The sequence below is a fragment of the Bombina bombina genome, chromosome 2, assembly GCF_027579735.1.
Source record: "Bombina bombina isolate aBomBom1 chromosome 2, aBomBom1.pri, whole genome shotgun sequence".
Lineage (NCBI taxonomy): Eukaryota > Metazoa > Chordata > Amphibia > Anura > Bombinatoridae > Bombina > Bombina bombina.
In genome coordinates, this window is record NC_069500.1 from 1,240,082,291 (window position 1) to 1,240,107,157 (window position 24,867).

Sequence of the window (24,867 nt, forward strand, 5' to 3'; positions counted from 1 at the left end):
TCAGGGCCATTATGTAAAAAAAAAAAAAGGGCACATACATTGAGTTACCATAAAAGGGATAGATTACAAGTGGAGCGCTATTTATCTCTTGTGGTTAAAACCATAGAATTCAAAGGAGCATGGCAAAAGTAGAGGGAAAAAAAATTAACACCCAACAAGTCACGCAAACCCAACACAGAGATTACGAAATTGCTGTTGCACATGAGCAAAAAGGGGTAAACTCATAATCTAGCACATAATGTCAAAACGTTATGTTTACATGAACATCTGAAAAAAATCCCTGCATGTTGCGGTGTATGCTTACATTAACACAATTGTGCATATATACCAAGCACAAATCTCAGAAGGGAGAATGTCCTTTAAATGCCAGAAGTGTAAAAATACAAAAAGGATCCTTGCTAGTTTGTTTGTGACACACTAGGCATTTTAACTTGATTAATCTAAATGAGGTTATTCCATAATGTATTATAGGTTCTAGGAAAATACAAAGTTTCTGTAACTTGTAGAGTTGGCAGAAGGGTATCCCCTCTCCACCAACAGAGCTGTGGGCCTTTCTATTAGCCAATGAGAATTCTTAAAAAGCACAAAATTGATAGTGATGAGTTAGTTTCATTTTCAATTTAAACACATTTTATTTAAACGGACATGAAACCCGACACATTTTTCCAATTTACTTTTATTATTACATTTACTTTGTTCTTTTGGTATTCTTTGTTGAAAAGCAGGTAGGTAAACTAGATGACATCAGTGCTTCCTACCATGCCCATCAACAAAGTATACCATGAGAATGAAGCAGATTTCATTATAAGTGATTTATTTATTTTAAATTGAATACTGTAACAAGAGCATATTCGTATGCATGATATAATTATGCCTTTAACCCCTTAGTGACCAGACCGATTTTCAATTTTCTTACCCTTAGGGATAAGGCCATTTTTACATTTCTGCGGTGTTTGTGTGTAGCTGTAATTTTCCTCTTACTCATTTACTGTACAGTTTTTCTCGTTACTAAATGGACTTCATTATTTTCATATCTTTTAATGTACTATAAAAAAATATATAAAATATGATGAAAAAATGGGGGGGGAAGGAAATTTATGATTACCTGATAAATTAATTTCTTTTACGATATACCGAGTCCACGGATTTCATCCATTACTTGTGGGATATATTCCTCCTGCTAATAGGAAGTGACAAAGAGCACCACAGCAGAGCTGCTATATAGCTCCTCCCCTAACTCCTCCTCCCAGTCATTCGACCGAAGGTATAGGAAGAGAAAGGAAAAGAACCAAAAAGGTGCAGAGGTGACAGAAGTTTAAAGAAAAAATAAATCCTGTCTCAAAATGACAGGGCGGGCCGTGGTACATCGTAAAAGAAATTAATTTATCAGGTAAGCATAAATTTCCTTTTCTTTTTCAAGATATACAGAGTCCACGGATTTCATCCATTACTTGTGGGAAACCAATACCAAAGCTTTAGGACACGGATGAAAGGGAGGGACAAGATAGGAACCTAAACGGAAGGCACCACTGCTTGAAGCAAAATTATCAAATTCCTTAAATGGCAGTTTCAGGAATGGGAAAAAAATGCAAAACGAAACAAGCTTCTAGAAAACCAGAAGCAACTGAAAAGTGAGACTGAAATAATGTGTGAAAAAAACAGGCGCCAAGAATGACGCCCACACATTTTGGCGCCAAGAATGACGCCCATATTTTTTGGCGCCAAAAAAACGTCCGCAATACACATGCGTCAAAAATGACGCAATTGCGAAAAACTTCCGGCGCCAACAATGACAATGACGCCGGAGATGACTACATTTTTGCGCCAAAAAGTCTCGCGCCAAAAATTATGCAATAAATAGAAGCATTTTCTGCACCCGCGAGCCTAACAGCCTGCAATTTTGAAAAAAAGTCAATTGAAAATTGAAGGTAAGAAAACATAATTTATGCTTACCTGATAAATTCCTTTCTTCTGTTGTGTGATCAGTCCACGGGTCATCATTACTTCTGGGATATTATCTGCTCCCCTACAGGAAGTGCAAGAGGATTCACCCAGCAGAGTTGCTATATAGCTCCTCCCCTCTACGTCACCTCCAGTCATTCGACCAAAGACCAACGAGAAAGGAGAAGCCAAGGGTGTAGTGGTGACTGAATTATAATTTAAAAAATATTTACCTGCCTTAAAAAACAGGGCGGGCCGTGGACTGATCACACAACAGAAGAAAGGAATTTATCAGGTAAGCATAAATTATGTTTTCTTCTGTTATGTGTGATCAGTCCACGGGTCATCATTACTTCTGGGATACCAATACCAAAGCAAAAGTACACGGATGACGGGAGGGATAGGCAGGCTCATTATACAGAAGGAACCACTGCCTGAAGAACCTTTCTCCCAAAAATAGCCTCCGAAGAAGCAAAAGTGTCAAATTTGTAAAATTTGGAAAAAGTATGAAGCGAAGACCAAGTTGCAGCCTTGCAAATCTGTTCAACAGAGGCCTCATTCTTAAAGGCCCAAGTGGAAGCCACAGCTCTAGTGGAATGAGCTGTAATTCTTTCAGGAGGCTGCTGTCCAGCAGTCTCATAGGCTAAACGTATTATGCTACGAAGCCAAAAAGAGAGAGAGGTAGCAGAAGCTTTTTGACCTCTCCTCTGTCCAGAATAAACGACAAACAGGGAAGAAGTTTGGCGAAAATCTTTAGTTGCCTGCAAGTAGAACTTGAGGGCACGAACTACATCCAGATTGTGTAGAAGACGTTCCTTCTTTGAAGAAGGATTTGGACACAAAGATGGAACAACAATCTCTTGATTGATGTTCCTGTTAGAGACAACCTTAGGTAAGAACCCAGGTTTAGTACGCAGAACTACCTTGTCTGAGTGAAAAATCAGATAAGGAGAATCACAATGTAGGGCTGATAACTCAGAGACTCTTCGAGCCGAGGAAATAGCCATTAAGAATAGAACTTTCCAAGATAACAATTTTATATCAATGGAATGAAGGGGTTCAAACGGAACACCCTGTAAAACGTTAAGAACTAAGTTTAAACTCCATGGCGGAGCAACAGTTTTAAACACAGGCTTGATCCTAGCTAAAGCCTGACAAAAGGCCTGGATGTCTGAATTTTCTGACAGACGCCTGTGTAACAAGATGGACAGAGCTGAGATCTGTCCCTTTAATGAGCTAGCCGATAAACCCTTTTCTAAACCTTCTTGTAGAAAAGACAATATCCTAGGAATCCTAACCTTACTCCAGGAGTAATCTTTGGATTCACACCAGTATAGGTATTTACGCCATATTTTATGGTAAATCTTTCTGGTAACAGGCTTCCTAGCCTGTATCAGGGTATCAATAACCGACTCAGAAAAACCACGTTTTGATAAAATCAAGCGTTCAATTTCCAAGCAGTCAGCTTCAGAGAAGTTAGACTTTGATGTTTGAATGGACCCTGAATCAGAAGGTCCTGTCTTAGAGGTAGAGACCAAGGCGGACAGGATGACATGTCCACTAGATCTGCATACCAAATCCTGCGCGGCCATGCAGGCGCTATTAGAATCACTGATGCTCTCTCCTGTTTGATTTTGGCAATCAATCGAGGAAGCAGCGGGAAGGGTGGAAACACATAAGCCATCCTGAAGTTCCAAGGTGCTGTCAAAGCATCTATCAGAACCGCTCCCGGATCCCTGGATCTGGATCCGTAGCGAGGAAGTTTGGCGTTCTGGCGAGACGCCATGAGATCTATCTCTGGTTTGCCCCAACGTCGAAGTATTTGGGCAAAGACCTCCGGATGAAGTTCCCACTCCCCCGGATGAAGAGTCTGGCGACTCAAGAAATCCGCCTCCCAGTTCTCCACTCCCGGGATGTGGATTGCTGACAGGTGGCAAGAGTGAGACTCTGCCCAGCGAATTATCTTTGATACTTCTATCATTGCTAGGGAGCTTCTTGTCCCTCCCTGATGGTTGATGTAAGCTACAGCCGTGATGTTGTCCGACTGAAACCTGATGAACCCCCGAGTCTTTAACTGGGGCCAAGCTAGAAGGGCATTGAGAACTGCTCTCAATTCCAGAATGTTTATTGGCAGGAGACTTTCCTCCTGACTCCATTGTCCCTGAGCCCTCAGAGAATTCCAGACAGCGCCCCAACCTAGAAGGCTGGCGTCTGTTGTTACGATTGTCCAGTCCGGCCTGCTGAACGGCATCCCCCTGGACAGATGTGGCCGAGAAAGCCACCATAGAAGAGAGTTTCTGGTCTCTTGATCGAGATTCAGAGTGGGGGACAAATCTGAGTAATCCCCATTCCACTGACTCAGCATGCACAATTGCAGCGGTCTGAGATGTAGGCGTGCAAAGGGTACTATGTCCATTGCTGCTACCATTAAGCCGATCACCTCCATGCATTGAGCTACTGACGGGAGTTGAATGGAATGAAGGACACGGCATACATTTAGAAGCTTTGTTAATCTGTCTTCTGTCAGATAAATCTTCATTTCTACAGAATCTATAAGAGTCCCCAAGAATGGAACTCTTGTGAGAGGCAAGAGAGAACTCTTCTTTTCGTTCACTTTCCATCCATGCGACCTTAGAAATGCCAGAACTAACTCTGTATGAGACTTGGCAGTTTGAAAGCTTGAAGCTTGTATCAGAATGTCGTCTAGGTACGGAGCTACCGAAATTCCTCGCGGTCTCAGAACCGCTAGAAGGGCACCCAGAACCTTTGTGAAGATTCTTGGAGCCGTAGCCAATCCGAATGGAAGGGCTACAAACTGGTAATGCCTGTCTAAGAAGGCAAACCTTAGATACCGGTAATGATCTTTGTGAATCGGTATGTGAAGGTAAGCATCCTTTAAATCCACTGTGGTCATGTATTGACCCTTTTGGATCATGGGTAAGATTGTCCGAATAGTTTCCATTTTGAACGATGGAACTCTTAGGAATTTGTTTAGGATCTTTAAATCCAAGATTGGCCTGAAAGTTCCCTCTTTTTTGGGAACCACAAACAGGTTTGAGTAAAACCCTTGTCCTTGTTCCGACCGCGGAACCGGATGGATCACTCCCATTAATAATAGATCTTGTACACAGCGTAGAAACGCGTCTTTCTTTATTTGGTTTGTTGACAACCTTGACAGATGAAATCTCCCTCTTGGGGGAGATAATTTGAAGTCTAGAAGGTATCCCTGAGATATGATCTCTAGCGCCCAGGGATCCTGGACATCTCTTGCCCAAGCCTGGGCGAAGAGAGAGAGTCTGCCCCCCACTAGATCCGGTCCCGGATCGGGGGCCCTCGGTTCATGCTGTCTTAGGGGCAGCAGCAGGTTTTCTGGCCTGCTTGCCCTTATTCCAGGACTGGTTAGGTTTCCAGCCTTGTCTGTAACGAGCAACAGCTCCTTCCTGTTTTGGTGCAGTGGAAGTTGATGCTGCACCTGCTTTGAAATTCTGAAAGGGACGAAAATTAGACTGTCTAGCCTTAGCTTTGGCTTTGTCTTGAGGTAGAGCGTGGCCCTTACCTCCTGTAATGTCAGCGATAATTTCTTTCAAACCGGGCCCAAATAAAGTTTGCCCCTTGAAAGGTATATTAAGTAATTTGGACTTAGAAGTTACATCAGCCGACCAGGATTTTAGCCACAGCGCCCTACGTGCCTGAATGGCGAATCCTGAATTCTTAGCCGTAAGTTTGGTTAAATGTACTACGGCCTCCAAAATGAATGAATTAGCTAGTTTAAGGACTCTAAGCCTTTCCGTAATGTCGTCCAGCGTAGCGGAACTAAGGTTCTCTTCCAGAGACTCAATCCAAAATGCTGCCGCAGCCGTAATCGGCGCGATGCATGCAAGGGGTTGCAATATAAAACCTTGTTGAACAAACATTTTCTTAAGGTAACCCTCTAATTTTTTATCCATAGGATCTGAAAAAGCACAGCTATCCTCCACCGGGATAGTGGTGCGCTTAGCTAAAGTAGAAACTGCTCCCTCCACCTTAGGGACCGTTTGCCATAAGTCCCGTGTGGTGGCGTCTATTGGAAACATCTTTCTAAATATTGGAGGGGGTGAGAACGGCACACCGGGTCTATCCCACTCCTTAGTAACAATTTCAGTTAATCTCTTAGGTATAGGAAAAACGTCAGTACTCGCCGGTACCGCAAAGTATTTATCCAACCTACACATTTTCTCTGGTATTGCAACAGTGTTACAATCGTTAAAAGCCGCTAAGACCTCCCCTAGTAATACACGGAGGTTTTCCAATTTAAATTTAAAATTTGAAATATCTGAATCCAATCTGCTTGGATCAGAACCGTCACCTACAGAATGAAGCTCTCCGTCCTCATGCTCTGCAAGCTGTGACGCAGTATCAGACATGGCCCTAGAATTATCAGCGCACTCTGTTCTCACCCCAGAGTGATCACGCTTGCCTCTTAGTTCTGGTAACTTAGCCAAAACTTCAGTCATAACAGTAGCCATATCTTGTAATGTTATCTGTAATGGCTGCCCAGATGTACTAGGCGCCATAATATCACGCACCTCCCGGGCGGGAGACGCAGGTACTGACACGTGAGGCGAGTTAGACGGCATAACTCTCCCCTCGCTGTTTGGTGAAATTTGTTCAATTTGTACAGATTGGCTTTTATTTAAAGTAGCATCAATACAGTTAGTACATAAATTTCTATTGGGCTCCACCTTGGCATTGGAACAAATGACACAGGTATCTTCCTCTGAATCAGACATGTTTTAACACACTAGCAATAAACATGCAACTTGGTTACAATCTTATTTAACAAAAAACGTACTGTGCCTCAAAGAAGCACTAAACGATTAAATGACAGTTGAAATAATGAACTGAAAAACAGTTATAGCATCACTCTTTAAAAACAACACAACTTGTTAGCAAAGGTTTGTTCCCATTAGTAAAGTAACACTAATTAAATTTTAAACATAAAAATCACAGAGCAACGTTTTAAAACACAGTCACTACATAAGACTCACAGCTCTGCTGAGAGAATCTACCTCCCTTCAAAGAAGTTTGAAGACCCCTGAGTTCTGTTAGAGATGAACCGGATCATGCAGAAAATACAAGAGTAACTGACTGGAAATTTTTGATGCGTAGCAAAGAGCGCCAAAAACGGCCCCTCCCCCTCACACACAGCAGTGAGAGAGAAACGAAACTGTCATAATCAAAACAAGCAAACTGCCAAGTGGAAAAATAATGCCCAAATATTTATTCACTCAGTACCTCAGAAATGCAAACGATTCTACATTCCAGCAAAAACGTTTAACATGAATTAAATATCTATTAAAAGGTTTAATGTACTTTTACAGAGTAATTCCGGTGAAATACCATCCCCAGAATACTGAAGTGTAGAGTATACATACATGTCATTATAACGGTATGGCAGGATTTTCTCATCAATTCCATTCAGAAAATAAAAACTGCTACATACCTCAATGCAGATTCAACTGCCCGCTGTCCCCTGATCTGAAGCTTTTACCTCCCTCAGATGGCCGAGAAACAGCAATATGATCTTAACTACTCCGGTTAAAATCATAAGAAAAACTCTGGTAGATTCTTCTTCAAACTCTGCCAGAGAAGTAATAACACGCTCCGGTGCTATTGTAAAATAACAAACTTTTGATTGAAGTTATAAAAACTAAGTATAATCACCATAGTCCTCTCACACCTCCTATCTAGTCTTTGGGTGCAAGAGAATGACTGGAGGTGACGTAGAGGGGAGGAGCTATATAGCAACTCTGCTGGGTGAATCCTCTTGCACTTCCTGTAGGGGAGCAGATAATATCCCAGAAGTAATGATGACCCGTGGACTGATCACACATAACAGAAGAAATATGAATTTATATGCATTTTCCCAAAATGAAACTGACAGTCTGAAATGAAGGAATACTGAATATCCTGAATCATGGCAAATATAAGTTTAAACACATATATTTAGAACTTTACATATAAAGTGCCCACCATAGCTTTGAGTGTCATAAATAGAAATAAGACTTACTTACCCTAAGACACTCATCTACATATAGTAGAAAGCCAAACCAGTACTGAAACGAGAATCAGTAGAGGTAATGGTATATAAGAGTATATCATCGATCTGAAAAGGGAGGTAGGAGAAGAAATCTCTATGACCGATAACCGAGAACCTATGAAATAGATCACCTAGAGGAAGACCATTGAATTCAAATAGGCAATACTCTCTTCACTGCACTCTGAGAGGAAAACCGGGCTTCAACCTGCTGCAAAGCGCATATCAACGTAGAATCTAGCACAAACTTACTTCACCACCTCCAACATGGGAGGCAAATTTTGTAAAACTGAATTGTGGGTGTGGTGAGGGGTGTATTTATAGGCATTTTAAGGTTTGGGAAACTTTGCCCCTCCTGGTAGGGATGTATATCCCATACGTCACTAGCTCATGGGCTCTTAGTTCCAGAATGTTTATCGGAAGGAGGGCTTCCTCCTGAGTCCACGAACCCTGAGCCTTCAGGGAGTTCCAGACTGCGCCCCAGCCCAGAAGGCTGGCATCTGTCGTCACTATAGTCCATTCTGGCCTGCGGAAGCACATTCCCCTGGACAGATGGAGCCGAGATAGCCACCAGAGAAGAGAAAGATGAAATCTCCCTTTTGGGGATGAGGCTTTGAAATCCAGAAGATATCCCTGGGAAACAATCTCCAGAGCCCAGGGATCCTGAACGTCTCTTGCCCAAGCCTGGGCAAAGAGAGAAATTCTGACCCCAACTAGATCCGGTCCCGGATCGGGGGCTACTCCTTCATGCTGTCTTAGAGGCAGCAGCAGGTTTTTTGGCCTGCTTTCCCTTGCTCCAAGCCTGGTTAGGTCTCCAGACTGGCTTGGACTGGGCAAAATTTCCTTCTTGTTTTGAAGTAGAGGAAGTTGAAGCTGCGTCACTCTTGAAGTTCCGAAAGGGATGAAAATTAGTCCGTTTGGTCCTTAATTTGTTGGACCTATCCTGGTGAAGGGCGTGGCCTTTCCCTCCAGTAATATCAGAAATGATCTCCTTCAGTCCAGGCCCGAATAGGATCTGCCCTTTGAAGGGGATGTTGAGAAGCTTAGACTTTGAAGTAACGTCAGCTGACCAGGATTTAAGCCATAGCGCCCTACGCGCCTGAATGGCAAAACCTGAATTCTTAGCCGTTAGCTTAGTTAAATGAAAAAACGGCGTCAGAAATAAATGAATTGGCTAACTTAAGAGCTTTAAGCCTGTCTAGGATATCATCCAACGGGGTCTCCACCTGAAGAGCCTTTTCAAGAGGCTCGAACCAGAAAGCCGCTGCAGTGACTGGGCAATGCATGCAAGAGGCTGGAGAATAAAACCTTGTTGTATAAAGATTTTCTTAAGGAAACCCTCTAATTTTTTATCCATTGGATCTAGGAAAGCACAACTGTCCTCGACGGTGATAGTTGTACGCTTAGGTAGGGTAGATACTGCTCCCTCCACCTTAATCAGAAATGTCACCCACAGATAGAAGCTCTCCTGCTTGGGCTTCTGTACATTGTGAGGGTATATCAGACATAGCTACTAAAGCATCAAAAAGCTCTGTATTTGTTCTAGCTCCAGAGCTGTCTCGCTTTCCTTGTAACCCTGGCAGTTTGGACAATACCTCTGTGAGGGTATGATTCATAACTGCCGCCATGTCTTGTAAGGTAAACGCATTGGACGCACCAGATGTACTTGGCGTCACTTGCGCGGGAGATATAGGTTCTGACACATTGGGAGAGCTAGGTGGTTTAACCTCCCTTTTGTCAGTCTGAGAAACCTCTGGTGATAAATCCTTAAAACCCATAATATGGTCTTCACAACTTATAGAAAGGTCAGTGCATTTGGCACACATTCTAAGAGGGGGTTCCACAATGGCTTCTAAACATAATGAACAAGGAGTTTCCTCTATGTCAGACATGTTTAACAGACTAGTAATGAGACCAGCAAGCTTGGAAAACACTTTAATAAATGTTAAAAAAATCTATTAAATAAAAACAGTACTGTGCCTTTAAGAGAAAAAAAAACTACCTCATAAACTGCAAAACAGTGATAAAAAGTAGTAAACTCTACAACATTTTTACAGTGTGTATAAGAGACTAAAGCAGCATTGCATCCACTTGCAAATGGATGATTAACTCCTTAGGCCCCAAAACGGATTAGAAAAACTGAAAAACCGTTAAAAAACAGTTAAACACACTGCCACAGCACTGCTGTGGCCCTACCTGCCCTTAAACACGATCTTTGCAGGAAAAAACACACTCTATAGTGGTCCTAGATGCCAGAGGACTCCTTTAGGGAAGCTGTATGTCTCAGTCTGAATATCAACTGCGCATAAAGTGCGTGAAAATAGGCCCCTCCCACCATGCACTGAATGTCAGAGGGCCTTTTTTAGGAGTGATCTAATAAGCCATGTGGAAAACTAGACCCCAAAATAAAGATTTTTCACCCTCAGAGAAAAAAACGTTTTTACTATAAAACATGCAAACGTTTTTACACTAAGTAATATGAGTATTAACATGAATATTACCCTTTTTTGCAAGCATGATCTCAGTTGCTGTTAAATCACTGTATCAGGCTTACCTCAAATATACCAGGCACTGTCAGCATTTCCTAGACCTTATAATCTCTCTAGAAAAAAATATACTGAACATACCTCAAAGCAGGCAATCTGTAGACCGTCCCCCCAACTGAAGTTTTCTTTCCATACTCTTCAGTTATGTGTGAGAACAGCAATGGACCTTAGTTACAAACCGCTAAGATCATCAAACCTCCAGGCAGAATTCTTCTTCCAATTTCTGCCTACACTAAGGTCTATGATTAAGGCTAAACTTTCCAGCTGAAACGCGTAAGACCGACTGGTAGCCTAAGGTCACAGCGCAATTACCTAGCTCTTTTTTCATTTAATTTTTACCACCCTCATTTAAGTGTTTTTTTTGGTTCTCACTGTGTTGGAACATATTGAATTTATGATTTCAATAAACTCACCCTTTGTTTGAAGCCCGAGTTCGCTGGATTTCTTTTTGCTTGAAAAAATCTACACTAATTCACCACATCTCTCTTGATACTTCCTTTCTTGTCGAGAGCTTGCAAGAGAATGACTGGGGGTGGCAGTTAGGGGAGGAGCTATATAGACAGCTCTGCTGTGGGTGTCCTCTTGCAACTTCCTGTTGGGAAGGAGAATATCCCACAAGTAATGGATGAACCCGTGGACTGGATACACCTTTACAAGAGAAACTTGTTTAGACACTTGAGATCTAAAAACGGTCTGAAGGTTCCCTTTTTTGGGAACCACGAATAGGTTTGAATAAAACCCCTGCCCTTGTTCCCGATCTGGAACTGGGCAAATTACACCCATGGTGTACAGGTCTTTTACACAGCATAAGAACGCCTCTCTTTTTGTCTGGTCTACAGACAATCGTGAAAGATGAAATCTTCCCCTTGGGGGGGGAAGTCCTTGAATTCCAACTGATACCCCTGGGTCACAATTTCCAATGCTCAGGGATCCTGTACATCCCTTGCCCAAGCCTGAGCAAAGAAAGATAGTCTGCCCCCTACTATATTCGGTCCCGGATCGGAGGCTGCCCCTTCATGCAGTCTTGGTAGCAGCAGCTGGCTTTTTGACTTGTTTACCTTTATCCCAGGCCTGGTCAGGTCTGCAGACCGCCTTGGACTGCGCAAAGTTCCCTTCCTGCTTAGTGGAAGAAGAGGAAGCAGAGGATGTTCCTTTAAAATTTCGAAAGGAACGAAAATTATTCTGTTTACTCCTCATCTTGAGGGGCTTGTCCTGAGGTAGGGTGTGACCCTTACCTCCAGTAATGTCAGAGATTATTTCCTTCAGTTCAGGCCCGAATAGGGTCTTACCCTTGAAGGGAATAGTCAAAAGCTTAGATTTAGATTATACGTCAGCCAACCAAGATTTTAGCCATAACGCTCTACGCGCTACAATGGCAAAGCCTGCATTTTTCGCTGCTAATTTAGCAAGTTGAAAAGCAGCATCAGTCATAAAAGAATTTGCTAGCCATAATTCTGTCTAAGATGTCCTCTAAAGGTGTCTCAACCTTCAGAGACTCTTCCAGGGCGCCAAACCAAAAGGCAGCTGCAGTAATTACTGGAACCATGCAAGCTATAGGCTGCAATAGAAAACCCTGGTGAACAAAAAATTTCTTTAGAAGACCCTCCAATTTTTTATCCATAGGGTCTTTAAACGCACAACTGTTCTCAATGCATATAGTTGTACGTTTAGCTAAAGTAGAAATAGCTCCCTCCACCTTGGGAATTAATTGCCAAAAATCCCGCATGGAGTCAGATATGGGAAACCTTTTCTTAAAATTAGGATGGGGAGAAAATGGTATACCTGGTCTATCCCATTCCTTAATTTCCGAAATTCTCTTAGGAACCAGAAAAACATCCGTTTAAGTAGGTACTTCCAAATATTTGTCCATTTTACACAATTTTTCTGGAGGAATCGTGATCGGGTCACAATCATCCAGAGTCGCCAGAACCTCCCTGAGCAATAAGCGGAGGTGTTCTAATTTAAATTTAAAGGACACGTCTGAATCTGTCTGAGGTACTAAATTTCCTGACTCTGAAATTTCTCCCTCAGACATGAAATCCCTAACCCCCAAATCAGAGCATTGGGAGTTAACATCGGAAATAGCCACTAAGGTGTCAGAGGGTTCAGTATTTGCATTAATATCTGACCTATGGCGTTTACCCTGCAAACCTGGCAGTTTAGACAATACCTCTGTAAGGGTAGTAGACACGACTGCGGCCATATCTTGCAAAGTAAAAGAAGTAGACGCACTAGAAGTACTTGGCGTCGCTTGCGTGGGCGTTAAAGGTTGTGTGACACTTGGGGAGAATTAAATGGCATATCCTGATTCTCTGCAGACTGAGAATCTTTCTGAGGCCATCTTTCTTTATTTAAAATGTGATCCTTACAGTTTAAGGCCCTTTCAGTACAAAAGGGCACAATGTAAGAGGGGGTTCCACCATGGCTTCTAATTGAAGAAAAACTAAACTTTTTATCACCACATAATCTTTACCCTTCCTATTGCTATGCATAGGCAAAGAGAATGACTGGGGGAGGAGTTAGGGGAGGAGCTATATAGCAGCTCTGCTGTGGTGCTCTTTGCCACTTCCTGTTAGCAGGAGGAATATATCGCACAAGTAATGGATGAAATCCGTGGACTCGGTATATCTTGTAAAAGAAAACACTTTTGCAACTTTGACCCCCAAAATCTGTTACACATCTACAACCACCAGAACATGCTAAATAGTTTCTAAATTTTGTCCTGAGTTTAGAAACACCCAATGTTTACATGTTCTTTGCAAGTTATAGGACAATAAGTACAAGTAGCACTTTGCTATTTCCAAACCATTTTTTTGTTTTCAAAATTAGCAATAGTTACATTGTAACACTGATATCTGAATAACCCTTCACATGTATATATTTTTTTTAGTAGACAACTCAAAAGTATTGATCTAGGCCAATTTCATGCCACCATTTCACCGCCAAATGCGATCAAATAAATACAATCATTCACTTTTTCACAAACTTCAGGTTTCTCATTGAAATTATTCACAAACAGCTTTTGCAATTATGGCACAAATGGCTGTAAATGCTTCTCTGGGATCCCCTTTGTTCAGAAACAGACATATATGGCTTTGGCATTGCTTTTTGGCAATTAAAAGGCCGCTAAATTCCGCTGCGCACCACATTTGTATTATGCCCAGTAGTTAAGGGGTTAATTAGGTAGCTTGTATGGTTAATTTTAGCTTTAGTGTAGAGATCAGCCTCCCACCTGACACATTGCACCCCCTGATCCCTCCCTGACCCCCCTCAAACAGCTCTCTTCCCTCCCCCACCTCACAATTGTCACCGCCATCTTAAGTTCTGGCAGAAAGTTTGCCAGTACTTAAATAAAAGGCTTTTTTTTATTATTCTACAGTGATGGATCCCCCCTTAATCCCCAACCTCCCTGATCTCCCACATACAGCTCTCTAACCCTCCCCCCTCTACCTATTTTCCACCATCTTGGGTACTGGCAGCTATCTGCCAGTACCCAGTTTGCTCAAAAACAATGGCTTTTTTCTTTTTCTTTTTTTATAATAAAAATCCCCATAAATGTAAGCTTACCAGATAAATTCCTTTCCTTTCTGGCAGGGAGAGTCCACAACTTCATTCCGTACTGTTGGGAAATAAAACACCTGGCCACCAGGAGGAGGCAAAAACACTCCAGCCAAAAGCTTAAATATCCCTTCTACTTCCCCTATCCCCCAGTCATTCTGCCGAGGGAACAAGGAAAAGTAGGAGAAACATCAGGGTATAAAAGGTGTCAGAAGAAATAATATAAAAAGGGAGCCACCCATCAAAAAAATAAATTACGCGAGGGGTCGTGGACTCTCCCTGCCAGGAAGGAAAGTAATTTATCTGGTAAGCATAAATTATGTTTTCCTTCATAAGGCAGGGAGAGTCCACGACTTCATTCCTTACTGTTGGAAAAACTATACCCAAGCTCCAGAGGACACTGAATGAATAACGGGAGGGAACAGAAAAAGAGGCGGACCCTATTCTAAGGTCAGCACAGCCCACAAAACTTATCTCTCAAAAGCTGCTTTAGCCGAAGCAAACACATCAAACTTGTAAAATTTAGAAAAAGTGTTTAAGGAGGACCATGTAGCCACCTTACAAATCTGATCCATTGAGGCTTCGTTCTTAAAAGCCCAAGAGGAAGCCACTGCTTTAGTGGAATGAGCAGTTATCCTCTCAGGAGGCTGTCGCCCCACTGTCTCATAAGCTAAGCGGATGAAACTCCTCAACCAGAAAGCTAGAGAAGTCATAGTAGCCTTCTGCCCCTTACGCTTCCTTGCATAGATGACAAACAAAGAGGAAGGTCTGAATTCCTTAGTAGCCTGAAGATAAAACTTCAAGGTACGAACCACATCTAGATTGTGAAGCAAACATTCCTTCTTGATTAATGTTACGATTCGACAGCACCTTAGGGAGGAACCCTAGTTTAGTGTGTAAAACCGCATTATCAGCATGAAAAAACAGATAAGGGGGATCACATTGCAAAGCAGAAATCTAAAAAACTCTGCGCGCAGAGGCAATAACCAACAAAAGAACCTTCCAAGATAACTATTTAATGTCAACGGTATGAATAGGCTCAAATGGAGCCTGGTGTAAAACACTAAGAACAAGATTCAGGCTCCAAGGCGGAGCCCCAGATATAATTATGGGTCTGATCATAGCCAGAGCCTTAACAAAGGACTGCACATCCGAAAGCTTAGCCAACCTTTTGTGTAGTAACACTGACAGGGTTGATATCTGTCCCTTCAGGGAACTAGCAGATAAGCCCTTCTCCAGCCCTTCCTGGAGGAAAGCTAAGATGCTGGCAACCTTAACCTTATGCAAGGAAAAGCCACGCTCTTCACACCAGTACAAGTAAGTCCTTCATACTTTATGGTAGATACTACGAGTAACTGGCTTACGAACTTACGAGTAACACTCTCAGAGAACCCTCTTTTGGCTAAGACTAAGCGTTCAGTCTCCACACAGTCAGCCTCAGAGAATCTAGATTTTGATGAATGAAGGGACCCTGTATCAGCAGATCTCTGCGACAGGGTAACCTCCACTAAGGAGATGAGGACATCCCCACCAGATCCGCAAACCACGTCCTTCGCGCCCACGATGGAGCAATCAGAATCACAGATGCTCGCTCCTGCTTGATGCGAGACACCACTCGAGGGAGACGCGGTAATGGAGGAGAAAGATATATGAGACTGAACCTCCATGGTATTGTTAGGACATCTATTAATTCCACTTGAGGATCCCTCGACCTGTACCTGAGTAGCTGGGAATTGAGGCGGGATGCCATGAGATCTATCTCCAGCGCCCCCACTCGCTGCATATCTCTGCAAACACCATTCCCCAGGGTGAAAGTCCGCTTCCCAGTTGTCCACACCTGGAATGTGGATCGCTGACAGCGTACATTTGTGAGTTTCCACACACTCTAGTATCTGAGATACTTCCGTCATCGCCAAAGAACTTCTCGTTTCCCCTTGATGGTTGATATAGGCAACCGAGGTTATATTGTCTGATTGGAATCTGATAAACTGAGACAGACCCAGAAGGGGCCAAGCCTTCAAGGCATTGAAGATTGCCTGGAGTTCCAAAATATTGATCGGAAGGGAGGACTCCTGAGTCCACAGACCTTGAGACAGATCTGAATGGTCGTCGTTCCATTGTCTCAGCATGCATAGTTGTAAGGGTCTGAGATGGAATCTGGCAAAAGGAATGATGTCCATGCAGGAAACCATGAGTCCGATTACCTCCATACACTGAGCCACTGAGGGTCGCGAGGAGGCCAAGACACGCATTAGTTAGCTTGCAATGTCTCTGATCTTTGAGGAATATTCTCATGGATATGGAGTCTATTATAGTTCCCAGGAAATTCACCCTTGTACTTGAAGAGAAATCATTTCCAAGTTTATCTTCCATCCATGTGATCGAAGAAGACTGAGAAGGAACTCTGAATGTTCCTCCGCTAGATGAAAAGATGGTGCCTGTACTAAGATATCATCCAGGTAAGGCGCTACTGCAATACCTTGTGTTCTGGCAATAGCTAGAAGAGCCCCCAGAACCTTTGTAAATATCCTTGGAGCAGTAACTAGGCTAAACAGAAGGGCTATGAACTGGAAGTGCTGATCCAGAAAAGCAAACCTTAGGAAATGAAAATGTTCCCTGTGAATCAAGACGTGAAGGTATACATCCTTCAAGTCTACTGTGGTCATAAACTGTCCTTACTGAACCAGAGGCAGGATTGACCGTATTGTTTCCATCTTGAAAGAGGGAACACTCAGAAACTTGTTTAAAAGGGACACTGAACCCAAATTTTTTATTTTGCGATTCAGATAGAGCATACAATTTTAAGCAACTTTCTAATTTACTCCTATTATCAAATTTTCTTCATTCTCTTGGTATATTTATTTGAAAAGCAAGAATGTAAGTTTAGATACCGGCCCATTTTTGGTGAACAACCTGGGTTGTCCTTGCCGATTGGACAACACCATTAAACAAATGCTGTCCAGGGTTCTAAACCGAAAATTGGCTGTTCCTTTGCTTAGATGCCTTTTTCAAATAAAGATAGCAAGAGAATGAAGAGAAATTGATAATAGGAGTAAATTAGAAAGTTGCTTAAAATTGCATGCTTTATCTGAATCACAAAATAAAAAATTTGGGTTCAGTGTCCCTTTAAGCACTTTTGGTCCAGAATTCGATGAAAAGTTCCCTCCTTCTTTGGAACCACGAAAAGATTTGAATAAAACCCCAAACCTCTTTCTGCTGTAGGTACCGGGACATTTACTCCTAGAGAGGAGAGATCCCGTACACAACCTAACCTCTTGACGAAAAACTTCTCAGTGCCTTAATTCTCTCCTGAATATCCTCGAGGGGATTCTCCACCTCCATGAGCTCTGACAGAGTCGCACCAGTAGGTAGCTGCTCCAGTAACTGCGGCAACAGCTGCCACCGGTTGAAATAAAAACCCTGTATTTTGAAACATTTTCCTCAGAAAAGTTTCCAATTTTTTATCCATAGGCTCTCTAAAAGAAGAATTATCCTCCAGAGGGATAGTAGTATGCTTAGCCAGCGTGGAGATAGTGCCATCCACCTTTGGGATGGAGCGCCACAAATCTAATTGAGAGTCAGGGAACAGGAATATTTTTTTAAAGGTTGACAAGGGGAAAACATAATTTATGTAAGAACTTACCTGATAAATTCATTTCTTTCATATTAGCAAGAGTCCATGAGCTAGTGACGTATGGGATATACATTCCTACCAGGAGGGGCAAAGTTTCCCAAACCTCAAAATGCCTATAAATACACCTCTCACCACACCCACAATTCAGTTTAACGAATAGCCAAGAAGTGGGGTGATAAAAAAGTGCGAAAGCATATAAAATAAGGAATTGGAATAATTGTGCTTTATACAAAAATCATAACCACCCCAAAAAAAGGGCGGGCCTCATGGACTCTTGCTAATATGAAAGAAATGAATTTATCAGGTAAGTTCTTACATAAATTATGTTTTCTTTCATGTAATTAGTAAGAGTCCATGAGCTAGTGACGTATGGGATAATGATTACCCAAGATGTGGATCTTTCCACGCAAGAGTCACTAGAGAGGGAGGGATAAAATAAAGACAGCCAATTCCTGCTGAAAATAATCCACACCCAAAATAAAGTTTAATGAAAAACATAAGCAGAAGATTCAAACTGAAACCGCTGCCTGAAGTACTTTTCTACCAAAAACTGCTTCAGAAGAAGAAAATACATCAAAATGGTAGAATTTAATAAAAGTATGCAAAGAGGACCAAGTTGCTGCTTTGCAAATCTGATCAATCGAAGCTTCATTCCTAAACGCCCAGGAAGTAGAAACTGACCTAGTAGAATGAGCTGTAATCCTTTGAGGCGGAGATTTACCCGACTCAACATAGGCAAGATGAATTAAAGATTTCAACCAAGATGCCAAAGAAATGGCAGAAGCTTTCTGGCCTTTTCTAGAACCAGAAAAGATAACAAATAAACTAGAAGTCTTTCGGAAAGACTTAGTAGCTTCAACATAATATTTCAAAGCTCTAACAACATCCAAAGAATGCAATGATTTCTCCTTAGAATTCTTAGGATTAGGACATAATGAAGGAACCACAATTTCCCTACTAATGTTGTTAGAATTCACAACTTTAGGTAAAAATTCAAAAGAAGTTCGCAACACTGCCTTATCCTGATGAAAAATCAGAAAAGGAGACTCACAAGAAAGAGCAGATAATTCAGAAACTCTTCTGGCAGAAGAGATTGCCAAAAGGAACAAAACTTTCCAAGAAAGTAATTTAATGTCCAATGAATGCATAGGTTCAAACGGAGGAGCTTGAAGAGCCCCCAGAACCAAATTCAAACTCCAAGGAGGAGAAATTGACTAAATGACAGGTTTTATACGAACCAAAGCTTGTACAAAACAAAGAATATCAGGAAGATTAGCAATCTTTCTGTGAAAAAGAACAGAAATTTGTCCCTTCAAAGAACTTGCGGATAAACCTTTATCTAAACCATCCTGAAGAAACTGTAAAATTCTCGGAATTCTAAAAGAATGCCAAGAAAAATGATGAGAAAGACACCAAGAAATATAAGTCTTCCAGACTCTATAATATATCTCTCTGGATACAGATTTACGAGCCTGTAACATAGTATTAATCACAGAGTCAGAGAAACCTCTTTGACCAAGAATCAAGCGTTCAATCTCCATACCTTTAAATTTAAGGATTTGAGATCCTGATGGAAAAAAGGACCTTGCGACAGAAGGTCTGGTCGTAGTGGAAGAGTCCACGGATGGCAAGAGGCCATCCGGACAAGATCCGCATACCAAAACCTGTGAGGCCATGCCGGAGCTACCAGCAGAACAAACGAGCATTCCTTCAGAATCTTGGAGATTACTCTTGAAAGAAGAACTAGAGGCGGAAAGATATAAGCAGGATGATACTTCCAAGGAAGTGATAATGCATCCACTGCTTCCGCCTGAGGATCCCGGGATCTGGACAGATACCTGGGAAGTTTCTTGTTTAGATGAGACGCCATCAGATCTATTTCTGGAAGCTCCCACATTTGAACAATCTGAAGAAATACCTCTGGGTGAAGAGACCATTCGCCCGGATGCAACGTTTGGCGACTGAGATAATCCGCTTCCCAATAGTCTATACCTGGGATATGAACCGCAGAGATTAGAGAGGAGCTGGATTCCGCCCAAACCAGAATTCGAGATACTTATTTCATAGCCAGAGGACTGTGAGTCCCTCCTTGATGATTGATGTATGCCACAGTAGTGACATTGTCTGTCTGAAAACAAATGAACGATTCTCTCTTCAGAAGAGGCCAAGACTGAAGAGCTCTGAAAATTGCACGGAGTTCCAAAATATTGATCGGTAATCTCACCTCCTGAGATTCCCAAACTCCTTGTGCCGTCAGAGATCCCCACACAGCTCCCCAACCTGTGAGACTTGCATCTGTTGAAATTACAGTCCAGGTCGGAAGCACAAAAGAAGCCCCCTGAATTAAACAATGGTGATCTGTCCACCACGTTAGAGAGTGTCGTACAATCGGTTTTAAAGATATTAATTGAGATATCTTTGTGTAATCCTTGCACCATTGATTCAGCATACAGAGCTGAAGAGGTCGCATGTGAAAACAAGCAAAGGGGATCGCGTCCGATGCAGCAGTCATAAGACCTAGAATTTCCATGCATAAGGCTACCGAAGGGAATGATTGTGACTGAAGGTTTCGACAAGCTGAAATCAATTTTAGACGTCTCTTGTCTGTTAAAGACAGAGTCATGGACACTGAATCTATCTGGAAACCCAGAAAACATAATTTATGCTTACCTGATAAATTCCTTTCTCCTGTAGTGTAGTCAGTCCACGGGTCATCATTTCTTATGGGATATTAACTCCTCCCCAACAGGAAGTGCAAGAGGATCACCCAAGCAGAGCTGCTATATAGCTCCTCCCCTCTACGTCACACCCAGTCATTCGACCAAGAACCAAACGAGAAAGGAGAAACTATAGGGTGCAGTGGTGACTGGAGTATAATTTAAAAATTTAGACCTGCCTTAAAAAACAGGGCGGGCCGTGGACTGACTACACTACAGGAGAAAGGAATTTATCAGGTAAGCATAAATTATGTTTTCTCCTGTTAAGTGTAGTCAGTCCACGGGTCATCATTACTTATGGGATACCAATACCAAAGCTAAGTACACGGATGACGGGAGGGACAGGCAGGATCTCTATACGGAAGGAACCACTGCCTGAAGAACCTTTCTCCCAAAAACAGCCTCCGAAGAAGCAAAAGTGTCAAATTTGTAAAATTTGGAAAAAGTATGAAGAGAAGACCAAGTTGCAGCCTTGCAAATCTGTTCAACAGAGGCCTCGTTCTTAAAGGCCCAAGTGGAAGCCACAGCTCTAGTAGAATGAGCTGTAATCCTTTCAGGAGGTTGCTGTCCAGCAGTCTCATAAGCTAAACGTATTATGCTACGAAGCCAAAGGGATAGAGAGGTAGCAGATGCTTTTTGACCTCTCCTCTGTCCAGAATAAACGACAAACAGGGAAGAAGTTTGTCGAAAATCTTTAGTTGCCTGTAAATAAAATTTCAGGGCACGGACTACATCTAGATTGTGCAGAAGTCGTTCCTTCTTTGAAGAAGGGTTAGGACACAATGATGGAACAGCAATCTCTTGATTGATATTCTTGATAGTGACTACCTTAGGTAAGAACCCAGGTTTAGTACGCAGAACTACCTTATCTGAATGAAAAATCAGATACGGAGAATCACAATGTAAGGCTGATAATTCAGAGACTCTATGAGCCGAGGAAATAGCCATTAAAAACAGAACTTTCCAAGATAACAGCTTGATATCAATGGAGTGAAGGGGTTCAAACGGAACACCCTGTAAAACGTTAAGAACTAAGTTTAAGCTCCACGGCGGAGCAACAGATTTAAACACAGGCTTAATCCTGGCCAAAGCCTGACAACAAGCCTGAACGTCTGGAACTTCTGACAGACGCTTGTGTAAAAGGATGGACAGAGCTGAGATCTGTCCCTTTAACGAACTAGCAGATAAACCCTTTTCTAAACCTTCTTGTAGAAAAGACAATATCCTAGGAATCCTAACCTTACTCCATGAGTAACCCTTGGATTCGCACCAGTGTAAGTATTTACGCCATATCTTATGGTAAATTTTCCTGGTAACAGGTTTCCTAGCCTGTATTAAGGTATCAATTACTGGCTCTGAAAATCCACGCTTTGATAAAATTAAGCGTTCAATTTCCATGCAGTCAGCTTCAGAGAAATTTGATTTTGATGTTTGAAAGGACCCTGAATTAGAAGGTCCTGTCTCAGAGGCAGAGACCAAGGTGGACAGGATGACATGTCCACTAGATCTGCATACCAGGTCCTGCGTGGCCACGCAGGCGCTATTAGAATCACTGATGCTTTCTCCTGTTTGATCCTTGCAATCAAACGAGGAAGCATCGGGAAGGGTGGAAACACATAAGCCATCCTGAAGGTCCAAGGTGCTGTCAAGGCATCTATCAGGACCGCTCCCGGGTCCCTGGACCTGGACCCGTAACGAGGAAGCTTGGCGTTCCGGCGAGACGCCATGAGATCCATATCTGGTTTGCCCCAACGTCGAAGTATTTGGGCAAAGACCTCCGGATGAAGTTCCCACTCCCCCGGATGAAAAGTCTGGCGACTTAGGAAATCCGCCTCCCAGTTGTCCACTCCTGGGATGTGGATCGCTGACAGGTGGCAAGAGTGAGACTCTGCCCAGCGAATTATCTTTGATACTTCCATCATCGCTAGGGAACTTCTTGTCCCTCCCTGATGGTTGATGTAAGCCACAGTCGTGATGTTGTCCGACTGAAACCTGATAAACCTCAGAGTTGCTAACTGAGGCCAAGCCAGTAGGGCATTGAGAACTGCTCTCAATTCCAGAATGTTTATTGGAAGGAGACTTTCCTCTTGAGTCCATGATCCCTGAGCCTTCAGGGAATTCCAGACAGCGCCCCAACCTAGAAGGCTGGCGTCTGTAGTTACAATTGTCCAGTCTGGCCTGCTGAAGGGCATCCCCCTGGACAGATGTGGCCGAGAAAGCCACCATAGAAGAGAATCTCTGGTCTCCTGATCCAGATTCAGCGTAGGGGACAAATCTGAGTAATCCCCATTCCACTGACTTAGCATGCACAATTGCAGCGGTCTGAGGTGCAGGCGTGCAAAAGGAACTATGTCCATTGCCGCTACCATTAAGCCGATTACCTCCATGCATTGAGCCACTGACGGGTGTTGAATGGAATGAAGGGCACGGCAAGCATTTAGAAGCTTTGTTAACCTGTCCTCTGTCAGGTAAATTTTCATTTCTACAGAATCTATAAGAGTCCCCAAGAAGGGAACTCTTGTGAGTGGTAAGAGAGAACTCTTCTCCTCGTTTACTTTCGACCCATGTGATCTCAGAAATGCCAGTACTAACTCTGTATGAGACTTGGCAGTTTGAAAGCTTGACGCTTGTATCAGAATGTCGTCTAGGTACAGAGCTACCGAAATTCCTTGCGGTCTTAGTACCGCCAGAAGAGAGCCCAGAACCTTTGTAAAGATTCTTGGAGCCGTAGCCAACCCGAAGGGAAGAGCTACAAACTGGTAATGTTTGTCTAGGAAGGCAAACCTTAGATACCGGTAATGTTCTCTGTGAATCGGTATGTGAAGGTAAGCATCCTTTAAATCCACTGTGGTCATGTACTGACCTCTTTGGATCATGGGTAAGATTGTCCGAATAGTTTCCATCTTGAATGATGGAACTCTTAGGAATTTGTTTAGGATCTTTAAATCCAATATTGGTCTGAAGGTTCCCTCTTTTTTGGGAACCACAAACAGGTTTGAGTAAAACCCTTGTCCGTGTTCCGACCGCGGAACTGGATGGATCACTCCCATTAGTAAAAGGTCTTGTACACAGCGTAGAAACGCCTCTTTCTTTATCTGGTTTGTTGACAACCTTGAAAGGTGAAATCTCCCTTGTGGAGGAGAAGCTTTGAAGTCCAGAAGATATCCCTGAGATATGATCTCCAACGCCCAGGGATCCTGGACATCTCTTGCCCAAGCCTGGGCGAAGAGAGAGAGTCTGCCCCCCACTAGATCCGTTACCGGATCGGGGGCCCTCACTTCATGCTGTCTTAGGGGCAGCAGCAGGCTTTCTGGCCTGCTTGCCCTTGTTCCAGGCCTGGTTAGGTTTCCAGCCTTGTCTGTAGCGAGCAACAGCTCCTTCCTGTTTTGGAGCAGAGGAAGTTGAAGCTGCTCCTGCCTTGAAATTACGAAAGGCACGAAAATTAGACTGTCTAGCCCTGGGCATGGCCTTTACCTCCCGTAATATCAGCGATAATTTCTTTCAAACCGGGCCCGAATAAAGTCTGCCCCTTGAAAGGTATGTTAAGTAGTTTCGATTTAGAAGTTACATCAGCTGACCAGGATTTTAGCCACAGCGCTCTGCGTGCCTGAATGGCGAATCCGGAATTCTTAGCCGTAAGTTTAGTTAAATGTACTACGGCATCAGAAATAAATGAATTAGCTAGCTTAAGGGTTTTAAGCTTAAGTGAAATCTCATCTAATGTTGCTGAGTCAAGGGTGTCTTCCAGAGACTCAAACCAAAATGCTGCCGCAGCCGTGACAGGCGCAATGCATGCAAGGGGTTGTAATATAAAACCTTGTTGAACAAACATTTTCTTAAGGTAACCCTCTAACTTTTTATCCATTGGATCTGAAAAAGCACAGCTATCCTCCACCGGGATAGTGGTACGCTTAGCTAAAGTAGAAACTGCTCCCTCCACCTTAGGGACCGTTTGCCATAAGTCCCGTGTGGTGGCGTCTATTGGAAACATTTTTCTGAATATAGGAGGGGGTGAGAAAACAGAATTTATGTTTACCTGATAAATTACTTTCTCCAACGGTGTGTCCGGTCCACGGCGTCATCCTTACTTGTGGGATATTCTCTTCCCCAACAGGAAATGGCAAAGAGCCCAGCAAAGCTGGTCACATGATCCCTCCTAGGCTCCGCCTACCCCAGTCATTCGACCGACGTTAAGGAGGAATATTTGCATAGGAGAAACCATATGGTACCGTGGTGACTGTAGTTAAAGAAAATAAATTATCAGACCTGATTAAAAAAACCAGGGCGGGCCGTGGACCGGACACACCGTTGGAGAAAGTAATTTATCAGGTAAACATAAATTCTGTTTTCTCCAACATAGGTGTGTCCGGTCCACGGCGTCATCCTTACTTGTGG

General features: G+C 42.8%; 1 protein-coding gene across 1 annotated transcript in view; it reads right to left on the bottom strand.

The window, feature by feature from the left end:
• Positions 1 to 24,867, bottom strand: part of SLC30A9 (solute carrier family 30 member 9) — a 588,622-nt gene that overhangs the window by 418,647 nt on the left and 145,108 nt on the right. The gene's annotated exons all lie outside the window — the stretch shown is intronic.